The sequence below is a fragment of the Pseudopodoces humilis genome, chromosome 7 (genome assembly GCF_049639895.1).
Source record: "Pseudopodoces humilis isolate 2021_Gansu_Grassland_sample_001 chromosome 7, ASM4963989v1, whole genome shotgun sequence".
In the NCBI taxonomy this organism is placed as follows: Eukaryota; Metazoa; Chordata; class Aves; order Passeriformes; family Paridae; genus Pseudopodoces; species Pseudopodoces humilis.
Genome location: NC_142206.1, coordinates 30,865,153 through 30,877,148, shown reverse-complemented (window position 1 = coordinate 30,877,148; position 11,996 = coordinate 30,865,153). Strand labels below are relative to the sequence as shown.

At 47.6% G+C, this 11,996-nt stretch overlaps 1 long non-coding RNA gene across 1 annotated transcript; it reads left to right on the top strand.

Moving 5' to 3' along the window:
• The first annotated feature begins 2,110 nt into the window (after positions 1-2,110).
• LOC148184000 (uncharacterized) lies at positions 2,111-3,840 on the top strand. Its single transcript, XR_015772972.1, has 3 exons — positions 2,111-2,279; positions 2,516-2,579; positions 2,653-3,840. It is a non-coding gene; the product is annotated as an uncharacterized LOC148184000 (long non-coding RNA).
• Positions 3,841-11,996: the final 8,156 nt, after the last annotated feature.

Sequence of the window (11,996 nt, the reverse complement as noted above, 5' to 3'; positions counted from 1 at the left end):
AATGACTAACGAGGTGGCCCCTGTCTGGCCTTGCGCATGCCAGCCGGTGCTCAGTGGAGCGGAGGTGGCGGCTGCTGCTAGAGGTGGTGGGCGACCAGCTGGCTCAGAGAAGAGATGGCAGGAGCCCCGCATGCCAGCCCCAGGCCACTGGCCACACCCCACTGGTTGTATCCCATCAGAGTTTACTCTCAAAGTAGTGCCAGTGTTGCAGTAATCTCATAGAAAATGCACAGGGTGGTAAAACAGACACCTGTAAGTATATGTAACACAGAAACTTGTGAATTATGGCTTAAAAAAAAAAAAGAAATAAAATTGAAAATTATGGCTTAAAAAAAAAAAAGAAAATTGAAAATGATGCACGCTCTCTTCTACCCACTCTCCTCCATTTATCTCCTCCTTGCACTCATAAAAACCTATTAAAATGGGGAGAAAATGGATACTGGGTCAGACTGGCTCCTAGCTGCTGGTAGCAACTCACTGAAGTTGGGCAGGCAGCACACACCACACAGCAGCCTGTCTCAGCATTCAAATCCACTGCAGCCCTCTGACACACAAACAAGCTCTCACTGCAATTTGTGACTGCTGTGCAGGGAGCCTTGGAAGCTGTGTGCCACTAGAGGATGGGCAAGCAGTGCATGTCTGCTCACAGCAGCTGTGATTCGGCCAGCAGAACGCAGCTTATGGAGAGGCAAGGGTGGCCCTGGCACCTGTGGACCGGGTTGCAGTTGGTTGGTATTACCAGGCTGGTAATAACCAAGCCATAGCATCACATTGTGATGTATTTTCAGGCTGCTTGATGGGCTGCAGAGCATGCTTGGGGCTGGGGCTCTGGCTCCTTTTCCCTGTGTTTCTGTTCAAATAAAAGCTAGGAACTATGATCATCTTTTTCTTCAGGAGAATTCTAGCCCAATCTTTGCAGGCCCAAGGTGTTAACAGGAGCTTCAGGTGCCCACACGATCTCTGGAGCATTTCTCTGAATTGCAGGCTGCCTCTGGTTGGGTGCCACAGCACTCACCACAGCTGCCCCCAGAACCCACCCGTGCTCTGCCCCCCAGGCTTCTCAGTACAGCTCTCCTGCTGATACACGGGCACAGTTCCCCCCATGTAGCATTGGGGAGGCATCATTTGCTAGAATTAAATATCTCCAGGGTAAAAGGTTCAGGTTTGGACCTCTCCGAGGGGGGCCAAGCCGAGCGCCACTTAAACTTTTTTGAACCATAAAATGTAAGGACACACAAAAATAATAGTCCAGGAATCTTCAGAAGATGTGGGAACAATTCTTACTTTAAATACAAGTGCAATTTTCTCTAACCTCAGTGTCATGATTCAGCATTTCTAAAGTAAATAATTTACAATAACAAAGGCAAGAAACTAAGACGTTTGTGTGGGATCAAGGTAAAAATGAATTTTGCAACGTGAGAGAGATGAAAGGTAAGATTATCATGGAAACAGAACATCTTGATCCTACCACTAAGGAAAAGCTGAATCCTTCACCACAAAACCTACTCTGAGTCACTGTATAATGAAGCAAGCATTGCTCACAAAAACTCAGCTCTGAGCTCTTTTTTTCAGATAATAAAAACAGTGCTGATATTTTTATATTGAGTTAATGGTCTTGAAGAAGAGCCACAAAATTGTACTTTGCAGTACAAACCCCCACCGAAGAGGAGAAGTAAATCTGGAGGGTAACAAAGAGATTCTGGATGCACTGTTTACTTATCATGTCATGACACACACACAGCCCTAACCCCCACCTTACCACCACCCCCCCGACCTCTTCTTTCCTCCCACACCAGCGCCAAAACTCGTGTGCTTGCTGGGAATTACAAGGTCTGTTCTCAGGGCTGTGGAGATTTGCAGTACGATTCAAAGGAAAGTAGAAACCGTCCTGCTCTCTCCTAGTGTTTGCCAGTTCCACTAACACTGAGGAGGAGAATGCCAACATAGCTTAAATCTCAGCAGACCTTTACAGAGCTCGCTCAGTGTTTCTATCCACATTTTACAGCTGGAGAAACACATTCAAAGGCAGGACCTTGACACTACCAGTGTGCTTTTACAGAATGGATTCAGCTGCTTCAGAATTAGCAAGATGAGCCCTGGCATAGGCAGGTCTCCTTTCCTGGCAGCTGAGTCCCAGAGGCAGCTGAAAGCCCTTCTGTTTACAGCCATCTCCCAGCAGTGCTAACGCTTCTGCTCCAGCATGAGCAAGAAGGGATTTCTATGGACATTTTCCCTGAGTGGGGTAAAGATTAAATGGTTTGCCCTGGACCACTGTACAGGTTAGTGTCAGAACCAGGAAAGGTAGCTAAATCTCTGGCTCACACAGTTAAGGATGTGTGCAGACAATTGGGCTGGGAGCTTGTCATCACCTCTTATGAGGAAAGTGAAAGGGGGGAGGCCTCTTGGAGAGCATTAGTGCTTTTATTGCAGAGAGATATTACAAAAGATTGCACAGTGGAACATGTTCCAGAATCAGGAGGGAACTCAACCCTAAATCTTTTGATTCCTTTTGCAGCTGGAAACATGTCACAGCAGGCTCCACTGCAGGTCCTAGTGCTGGAAAACAATGGAGATAAATGGTACAAGAAGGCTTTTCTCATATAAAAAACACACTTTTTTTTTTTTTTCTGACATGAAATTATTTTCACACAGGCCTCTCCCTAACACTAGAAGGACTGGCTGAGAAATGAGTAGATGTAGCACGTGACACGAAGGTGGAATTCAACAGCCGATGGAAGAGATGTTGATCTAAATTATACTTCACTTTAAGGCTGTATGACCCTTTTTCTTACCCTTTGACTGGACTTTCTGAATGCTTCCGACACAAATTTCCATACTTGAACCGCAATATTTCAGACACTGCAACTGTAAAACTCAGTGAGGAGAAGCCTTAGAGCTTGACTCCCTCACCTTGAACCTCCTTGGATGTGGTCAGGGCGTAGCCAGCCACTGATGTGTGAAAGCCAGCATTTGCTTGCTCACTCATTTGCTTTCAACCTCCACCCCCCATAGCCATTGAAATGTTGCTTTTGGCAAGAACTGGGGCACAGGGGAGGGACAATTACCACGAGCACTCATTGTTTGCAGAATGTTTTTCTTAATGCCTTAGAAAAAAAAAGAAAAGGGTCAGGTTGAAAGGTCAGCCGACCTTTTTGTTTTCTTTGGAATGAGAGATTCAAACTCTTCAGAAAATGTTTTATTAGCTCTTCTGAATTTCACTTTCCGCAGAGGTTTTCTCTCCAGGCGATGTTTAGAGGCACCAGCAAGAAGTGCCCACCCTCATCAAGCTGAAGGTGATTTAAGGAGAAGGACAAGATCTGCACTTTGGGTAATGGAAAGCAATTCTTCGCTTCAAGTTTTGTTATGAAAGAGAAAACCCACTTGTGCTTGCTGGGGGAGGAGGAGCTTGGAGAGTGAGCAAAAGGCTGTGGAGTCAGTTTTACATTAGCCCTGGTCAGCATTCAGTGGAAGCTCCTCCGTTTGATTCAGCCACCAGCTAGTGCTCGCACCAGGAGCATTTGCAGTCTCCCGCGTAGATAACAAATGTTTACTGGACAAGCCAGCGCAAGTGGCACTTCAGCATTTCAGCATTTCAGCCTGTGGAGCGGGGTGGCAGGCGAGGGCATGGTCGTGTCCTGGGAAGGAGGCACAACAGCGGGCTGGCATTGAGAGGAGCGGTGCTCCGGCTCTGCCTGCGTGACCCCTTTTCTCCCTGTGGAAAAACACAGAAAATGAGATTCCCCTCCTTTGTGAAGGGCTTTCAAACCTGATGACAAAAGGCAGTATTCAGAGCTGGAAACTATTATTGTTCTTCTCTGGGGGCATTCAGTCCAGGACAGGTTGGAGATTCAGCAGTAAATGAGGATAAGAAAATGCCATTTACTATAGCATATATGTGAAATAAAAGACTTCATTCTCTTCATTTTGGTAACTTTTCTTACCACCTTACATTTGGCAAAGTGTATTTTCGAGGTAGTCCAGGTAGTTCTATTCATGCTAATGGCTCTCAGAAAAGCTGTTTTTTACTTTCTCATTTTCAGAGCTGCGGTCGTTGAGATGTAAAAGATATGGGCACCAAAGAGAGATGTTCCTGAAATTAGGGTCATCAGAATAGTGTTGGGGGATGGAGTTCAGACCACCATCTTCTCACGATGGACCTATGAATGAGAAGAGTGTGGTTTTGCATACAGCCTCTCCTCAGCAGACACTGAAAAAGCTTGAGTTTTGCATTCATACTTCTCAAAATGCTTCACAGCAGGAGCAGGCATCACTTCTCCCTCCACCTATACTCTAGCACACAAGTGCTAAGCCTACCTGATATATTGCTAACAGGTTTATAGTTGATTGTGGGGATGTGAGTTGCAAACACAGGCATGTCTGTGCATGGCAATGAGCAGCCCCATGTCAGAGATCCAAGAAGCAGGTCTAAATAAACCAGAACACTGGGTGCAGAAAGTAGCTCAGCTCTTGGAAGCAGACGAGCTGTGTCAGCAGGGCAGCCATGCTGGAGGCAGCCCAGATGATAAACCTGCTACCTGAGGCTGCTGCAGTGCTCATCCAGCATGGCTGCTGGGCTTCCAAGCTCCAAGGCAATGGTTCTCTCGGTTTGTGAGAGAGCTCAGGAGCTGCAACACGAAGCAACACAGACACCTTTTCTTTGGAGGTGGGAACAGAGGGGTTGGCTTACCATTTGCCCATGGTCCCTTCCTATTTACCCCTCCTTCATCAGTGTGTCTGGGTGACAATTCTATCTAGCTCAGGAAGAGTAGTGGTTCCCCATGGGTTTCAGCCAGCCCCCAGAGCAAGCCATTAGGAGGACTTTACATCCTCAGCAGACCTCCTGCCTCTGGATTCAACCCCCAGTTCAGAAGACAAGCTCAGATACGGCTTCTCTTCATAGGAGCAGTTCTTGCTTCCTCACCCAGAACAACTCTGCCCTGCTGTGTTGCCTGTGCAGTACCACCCAGCCCACAGTGCCAGACTCTGGGTGCTGCGCAGGACAGGGATGGCGCAGGCTCATCCTCTGTAGTTTTACCAGACAGGCATTTTGGTCAGCTGCCAGGGTTTGGGATGGCAGTTTGACCCTGAGAACAAACCTATGGATTACAGATCGGAGCAGCGTGAGTTTCGGAGATAGGCACCCGACATGAATCCGAGCTTCGAAAACAGAGCCCTGACCCTCTCCTCAGGCAGGGTAACCAACGCCCTGGCAGCGCGGCGAGCGGGCGGGCTCTGTTACCTAATCTCCAGCTGTGGGCTCCGCGCCGTGCCAAGTCTCCTTTGGCTCTGTCTAGTAATAATCGTTTCTGGAGTCCCGCCAGGGCCTCCTGCCAGTTCCAGTCACACTCTACTAATGCGAGAGGCAGAGTTTATTAATTCATCGCCAAGGCCCATTGTCTGGGACACTGCCTGGCTGTTTATTTACTCCAATATGGTCTGTATTTACTCAGACAGAGCAAGCGAGGGGACTTTGTTTAACTTTGCAAGACCTTCTGCTGGAGGAGACATGTGACCTTATGCAGAACTTCAGATAAATGTGCAGAGCTCGGGAAGGACCTTTTTTTTTTCAAGTGTGGCCTCAAATAACACCGGTAGCCAGTATTGACAAACTGTAGCAAAGTGTAATAAAGGAAAGGAAAACATAATAGAGTTCTCATTTGAAATACATTTGTGAGTGTTTTGAAGATAAAAGCAGAAAAACAAGCATGTACCCTAGGACTGAGGCCACGAGATAGGGATTTGCAGCAAAGGGAAAGGGCTTTGCCTACAGAAAGGGACAAGTCAAAACATGTTAACCTGAGGCCACCCTCCCCTTTCCACCGGCCTCAGCAGCGTGAGGCTGCGACTGCAGGTGAGAAGAGCCTTCTGCTGAGGACATGTGGTGGGACCTGATGGCACCGTGCTGGCTGTCATACCAAGGGGGTACCAATGGGCTACAAAAGCCCATTAAAGCTTTGTCAGTCAGGAGACTGGTTTTTTTCAGGTAATCCTGCTGTACTTGCATAACCCTTGGTGTGAATTTCTCTTGGAATACACGTGTCTTTTGCTAACCCAGTTGAAACTGATGATTAAATATGGTGTTTTCTTCAGCAATAAAACCTGTTTAGGGAACTCCTGTCTTCTTGCCCTTGCTCTCACCTTCACACTGTTCTCAGTTGGACCTTCATTTGTTGTGAAATTGTGCTGTGAACCGAATCTTTGCAAGAATCTCTGTTTGGGAATGAAGAAAAGAAAGCCAAACAAACTTTCTCCCCATAATATATGATATTTGCAGTCCTGGCTAAAACACCTTCATTTACTTGTATACTGGGTCAAGTCAGTCCAGGGAAAGGCTACTGTATTCCTTTAATTCCCTGGCTTATTCAGTGTGGTAGGAATTGTGCATGCATGTGTGTGTATATACAGACATACAACTACTTACATGCGTGTGTGTATTTATAGCGACAATCCCCCCGGGAGTGGGGGTAGGGAAAAATACGGCCATCTGAACAGTGCATGCTCCTAGCCTGCCTGAAGTCAGATCCTCAACGCTATTGTAACACGGTTTTGTATTTAATTTCCTGTGTTTGTAACTCAAGCCAACTTCCAGTGTTGCTTGTGTGAGTGTTTGTTTCGGTTTCTCTGAGGGCCTTTCTTTTGTTGGAAAGTGTGAGGATTTTAACATAGCTGTTAACACCGCACTAAGAAGCCTGATCTTGTTTTCATTGGGGCAACAGCTAAATCACCCTTGTGCTCGCAGTGGGAGCGGTGCTGGTTTTGTGTCCAGCATCAGCATCTCCACACACCGGCCCAGTCTCTGTCTGGGCACACGGTACAGCCGGCCCTGGGAAGGTTTTGCTCCCGGGTTTTTGCACCACTGTGGAAGAAAGACCTGTGTGTCTCGAGCAGCAGCCCAGGCCATGACTGACAGAGCAGGTGGGTTTGGTCCCTGCATCTCCAGGTTTCTTGTCTGCGGTGGATGTGCCCCCTCCACTGCAGGGGGATGAGCAGGGCACACCGCTCTGGCTGCCCCGTGCCACTGCTTCACACCTTTGCGCAAACCAACTAAATGTGCCCAATTGTCAGGTTAGGGTAGGAGAGCCCACAGACCATGTGCTTCTCCCTTTGGCCTTGCCACGAGGCCTCTCTGGGCATGAACAAGGGCTCTGCTTCCTCCCTGCTGCCTCAGGGCACCCCTCAGCATGCTGCACACTTTGTGCAGGGACAAGAGACCTCAGATGGCACCACCCGTGGGGAACAGTGTTTGCCGTGGGGGTGATGGTGCTGTCCGTGGCCAGCTGGCCACCCTTTGGGGGGTGCGATGGCCCCTGTCCCCGCCGTGTCACTCGCGCAGAGCCAGGCTGCAGCATGGCACCCACCCCTTCTGCCTGCTGCCAGCCGGGCTGATTGCACTGCACACCCCCAGCCAGGAGCTGCCCGTCCTCCAACGCTGCCTCTCCAAACACACACAGCGCCTGATAGCCTTTGTTTGCTCACTGGGGAGGTTTTGCAATGGAGTGCAAAGAGAGGGATACAACCATCAGGGTGCCACACGTGGGGTAGTGCCAGGGCAGGGGGGAGGTGACGGGTGGGTTCGTGTCTCTGTGCAGAACAACACACATTGCCTTCCCCGGATTTTCCTTTCCACTGGGAATCGGCAGCCTCCGTGGTGGAAGGAGGAAGACACAGTAGAAATTCAGGATGCCTGGTCTTCTGATACGTGTTGTGAGGGTCATGTTATTCTCCTTTGAACTGCATTCTCCCAAGCTGCCTAGAAGTGAGAGGATCAGCTCTTGGGAAGTGGGCACCTGGGCTGGGCAGAGCCCAGCATTTCTCTGCCGTAGCACACCATCACTGTCACTCCTCCCAAAGACTCATACTAACACCTGCTGGCTCCATTGTAAGAAGAGTGGCCTGGCATTTTCCCTGAAGGGTTCCCATATATATGTTCTATACTAGCCCGCTTCAGTCCAGATTAGTGAATTTTCCATGCTTTTGGGGCCTGGGGCTTGTATTCCCCAGTGGTTTATTTGGAGTAGCATGTGAATCCTAGAAGATGTGTAATCTTATGTTGACCATTGGGCCTCACTTGTGTATTTTATTAGTTAATTTTTAAACACTGACCTAGAGCTCTGTATCCATTTTAAAATAATCCAAATTATAAATAAACAGACTGCCTAGCATGGGCTTGGAATAATAAATCAGGAGAAAAACAATTAAACACAACAGAAAAAAATTGGTCTTGAGAGAAAACAGACATTGAAAGAAGAAAAGGCATTCTGGAGGGAGAAGGAGAAGTAATACAAGACTGAAAGGAAAAAAAGGTAAAGAAACTTCACATGCTTAAAAACTTTAAAAAAAAAAAGAAGGATTGGATTCAGGCAATTAATAATGCAGCATTAGCACAAACATCTCTGTTAGGCTTAATTACAGTAGATTCATCTTAATGAAAAATCAATCCTCTAAGCAGCTCTTAATATTCACCTTCACTGCTTGTACCTGCTAACTAAGCTTGTACCCATATCACATCAAAGATTACACACAGCTGAGCTCTCCCCTCCCCAGGGGGCTGCTGAAGGCAGCCCAGCCTTGGGGCAGAAGGGACTGGGGGCAAGGAGATCCTAGCAGCCGTGATGAGGAACAGGGGGCCTGCTGCCCTCCTGTGCAAGTAGCCCAGGCTGTTTGCTGCAGATAGGGAAAGGAAAAAGCAAGAGTGGCTTTTCACTTGGCCAGCTGGTCATTATTAGCTCTGAGTTTGGTGACACAGGGAATGTTCTTCGGTTCTCACTTCAGGAAGCACATTTGGCAGTGCAGTGGGTGGAGGCCATTCACTGGCACTGTGGCCCATTCACTCTTGGACCTGAACTGCCGTAGCTATTCAGTCTGTTTATTGTGTATCATCTCTCTGGCAGCAGCCAACATTTCTTTTTCCAGAAGATGCAAGAAATCTTCTATAACAGTCTGTCCTGGAGAAAACTGCTTCTCTGTTGCCAATAGCAAGAATTTGATTTATGTTCTTCATATCACATCTCTCATTTAATGTTGAAAGTCAGTGTTCTTGCACAGGACCTTCTAGCTTTATTTACTCACTCTTGGACACAGTGATGTGGCAGTACATACATATGCTGATTAATTACATACTGTATCTGAAACATGAAGGCAGTGCTTAGGTGGCCCAGCACACCACTGGAGCAGCAGTGGAGTGGTGAAAATGGACTGCCACCAAGCTCTAAAAGGGAGTGGTCACCTCCATCCCTCCTGAGACACAGACCCTCACTGCAGACGTGCAGACACAACTCCAGACTCTGGGCATTCTGCTAGACCAGCTGGGTCGGGAAGCACAGGGCATCCCTCGTGTGCCCACCAGGATTGGCATTTGCAAAGCATCCATCAAGTTCCATATAAAAGAGCACAGATGATGCCTTAAGTTTTAGATATATTTTTCATATTCTGTGCTGCCTACATGTGTAGTGTTGAGCTTCATATTAAGAGTTAGTGAACTCTCTTCACAGAGTAGGTAGACAAAACAATTCCTTTTGTACCTTAATACCATGGACAATTCTTACAAGTTTCAGGCCCAAAAGCATAAGCAACAGTGGACTGAAGAGAGATAACAAGAAGAATGGGACTTTATAACCTGAAACTGTGATTGGACAATTAACCCTGATGTGCAGATGGACCAAAACTTATAAAAATGTGAGACCTCATGACCAGTCATCCATTTTGTGACCATTTTTAGGTCCATCTTAGGTTTAGCCCTGGCCGGGCTCTTGTACTGCCCAAGGTGTATCCTTTAAGGCCTTTCAATAAATACCTACTTTATTCTTAACTCTGTCTAGCTTCTGTTCTAGGTCAGCTTTCTCAAGGCATCACAGAGGACTCACTTCTCATGGGCAAGGCATACTTGCAAAGCACACTGCTGCTGCAGTAAGACCAGAAGGGGGCCTGTATTGGTCTATAATCCACTAATCTATGAATCCTGTGATTTAAATGGCTACACTACTCTCTTCCTTCACTTTTCCATCTCTTCCCCTCTCCCAGGCAGAAAGTCTGTTACATCCACTTGTCCTAAGCTTTGAGGACCTTAGCTCTCGAGAGACCCATGGTATCTCCAGCACACCCAGCCCCAAAGCTCCAGGCTTGTGTCACAGGATGGTTTAGATGTTCACAGAGCACACACTGAATACAGCACAGAGCATGCAGACCTTCCCCAGCACCTGGAAACAAGTGACAGCACAATATGTACACCTTGGTGAGAGCAGTAAATGTCACTAGTGTTTCCTCACCTTGGTCCCACTGCACTGCAGAAGCTCTGAGTTGGGCTCTGGCAGAAGGAGGTCCAGAACCCTTTTCCAGAAGTTTGTAGTTTGTCCTGTAAATCACAGAGCCTTTCTGTATGCTGGTGCCACAGCGTACATGAGCGTGTTCCTCACTTCTTGACTCATTTTTCTAACCTTCCTGCATGGGCCAGTGGGCTTACCTAACCCAGGCTCATCTCTACCTTCCACTGGCAGCACCTCTGACCCTTCCCTCCTCTGAGGGAAACCCTCAGGGGTTTCCCTGTCTTTCTGTGAAGGAGCAACTTGCTCTCCCAGCTTTGGCTAAGCAAGACGACATCCCAGGGTGTTTCCAGCTGTAAGAACTGCCAGGAATATACACTATATAAGGAATATACACTGTTGTGTCCTAGATCACACCTGACAGGTATGTGAAGCAGTAAAGGACAGAGGGGTTTGCCCATATCCTGGGTATTCCATGAGACACCACTTTCTGCCCTCCACCCACCCTGCTGCAAGCAAGGGAATTCCCAGTGGGATGAAGATGGGTTTCTCCTGGTCCTCATCCTCCTCACGCAGAATGTAGGTGGTATTTCAGGCTGGGTTTTCAGCACCCCATCAGTGGGTTATAAATTGCTAGGAACTAGAAGACTTGCTGTGGATGATAGAAACTAAACCAAAGTGACAAAGCTTCAATTTAAGTATTCCAGACAAAACCCTTAATTTAGATGGGATGAATTGTGAGTTAAACACCATTTGTAAAGTACTTTGGGATCCTGCCTGCATTTCAGTGAGCTGCACAGTATAGCTACCTTTCCCAAATATTTAACCAACAGGCCTGACAGGAGCAAACATCCAAAGATTTGCTCATGTGATGCCTGCAGTTGTGAGGCTACCAAAGTACTTGGCAGGCTGAAGGGCAAACAAAAGGGACAAATGGCGAGTGCAGTGCATTTGTGATTGCTTCCTTCTGGAAAGCAGTGACCTGCCTGTCCCAGCACAGTGCAGCATCTTGGAGCATAATATCCTAATGCATGAATGGCAGTGATTTGCATCAAGGAATGGTCTCCATGATATCCACAGGGATATTTATGCCTGACTAAATAAACACCACCATACATGGTGCATTTAGCACTTTAAGTAATTCCAAGGGGAGGCTGGAAGAAAAGGTTCTCAGGCACCTGAGAGGATGCCAACACTGCAACCATAAAGACATGGCCAGAGACTTTGTAGCTCTGCAAGAGCTAGCTTTAATTACCTAGCTCAGGTACTGATAAGGCAGCACAGATTAGCTGCTCAAATATTTAGTTTTCTTGGGCCAGTTTTCCATCCAAGGCTGAGTCTCACATCACTATGGGTACTTGGGACTGCGAGTTCTGACTAAACAAGCTGTACTCCACCACTCTCCAGGAGCAGAAAGGCTATTCAGTCTTTCACTTCTCAGTCAATGGAATTGGAAGCTGGTATACCATGCGAACAAGTACAAAGCAACCCAAAGTTCCCACCACGCTGCCAAACTCTTCCTCTTTTTTCCTGAGTATGCTCCACAGGAACTTTCGGTGAAGTTCCATGAAAAGCAAGCACAGGCAGGCTGCCCTTTCCATCCTTGGCCTTGTGGAACATTTGATGCCCACACCTCTGCCATGATGCACATGATGCCTTCCGTGGATGCTCCTGTCTGGCCAGCACGTTGTTTGCAGATGGATGTGCAGGCTGAGGGCTGTGGAGCCACGACCAGCT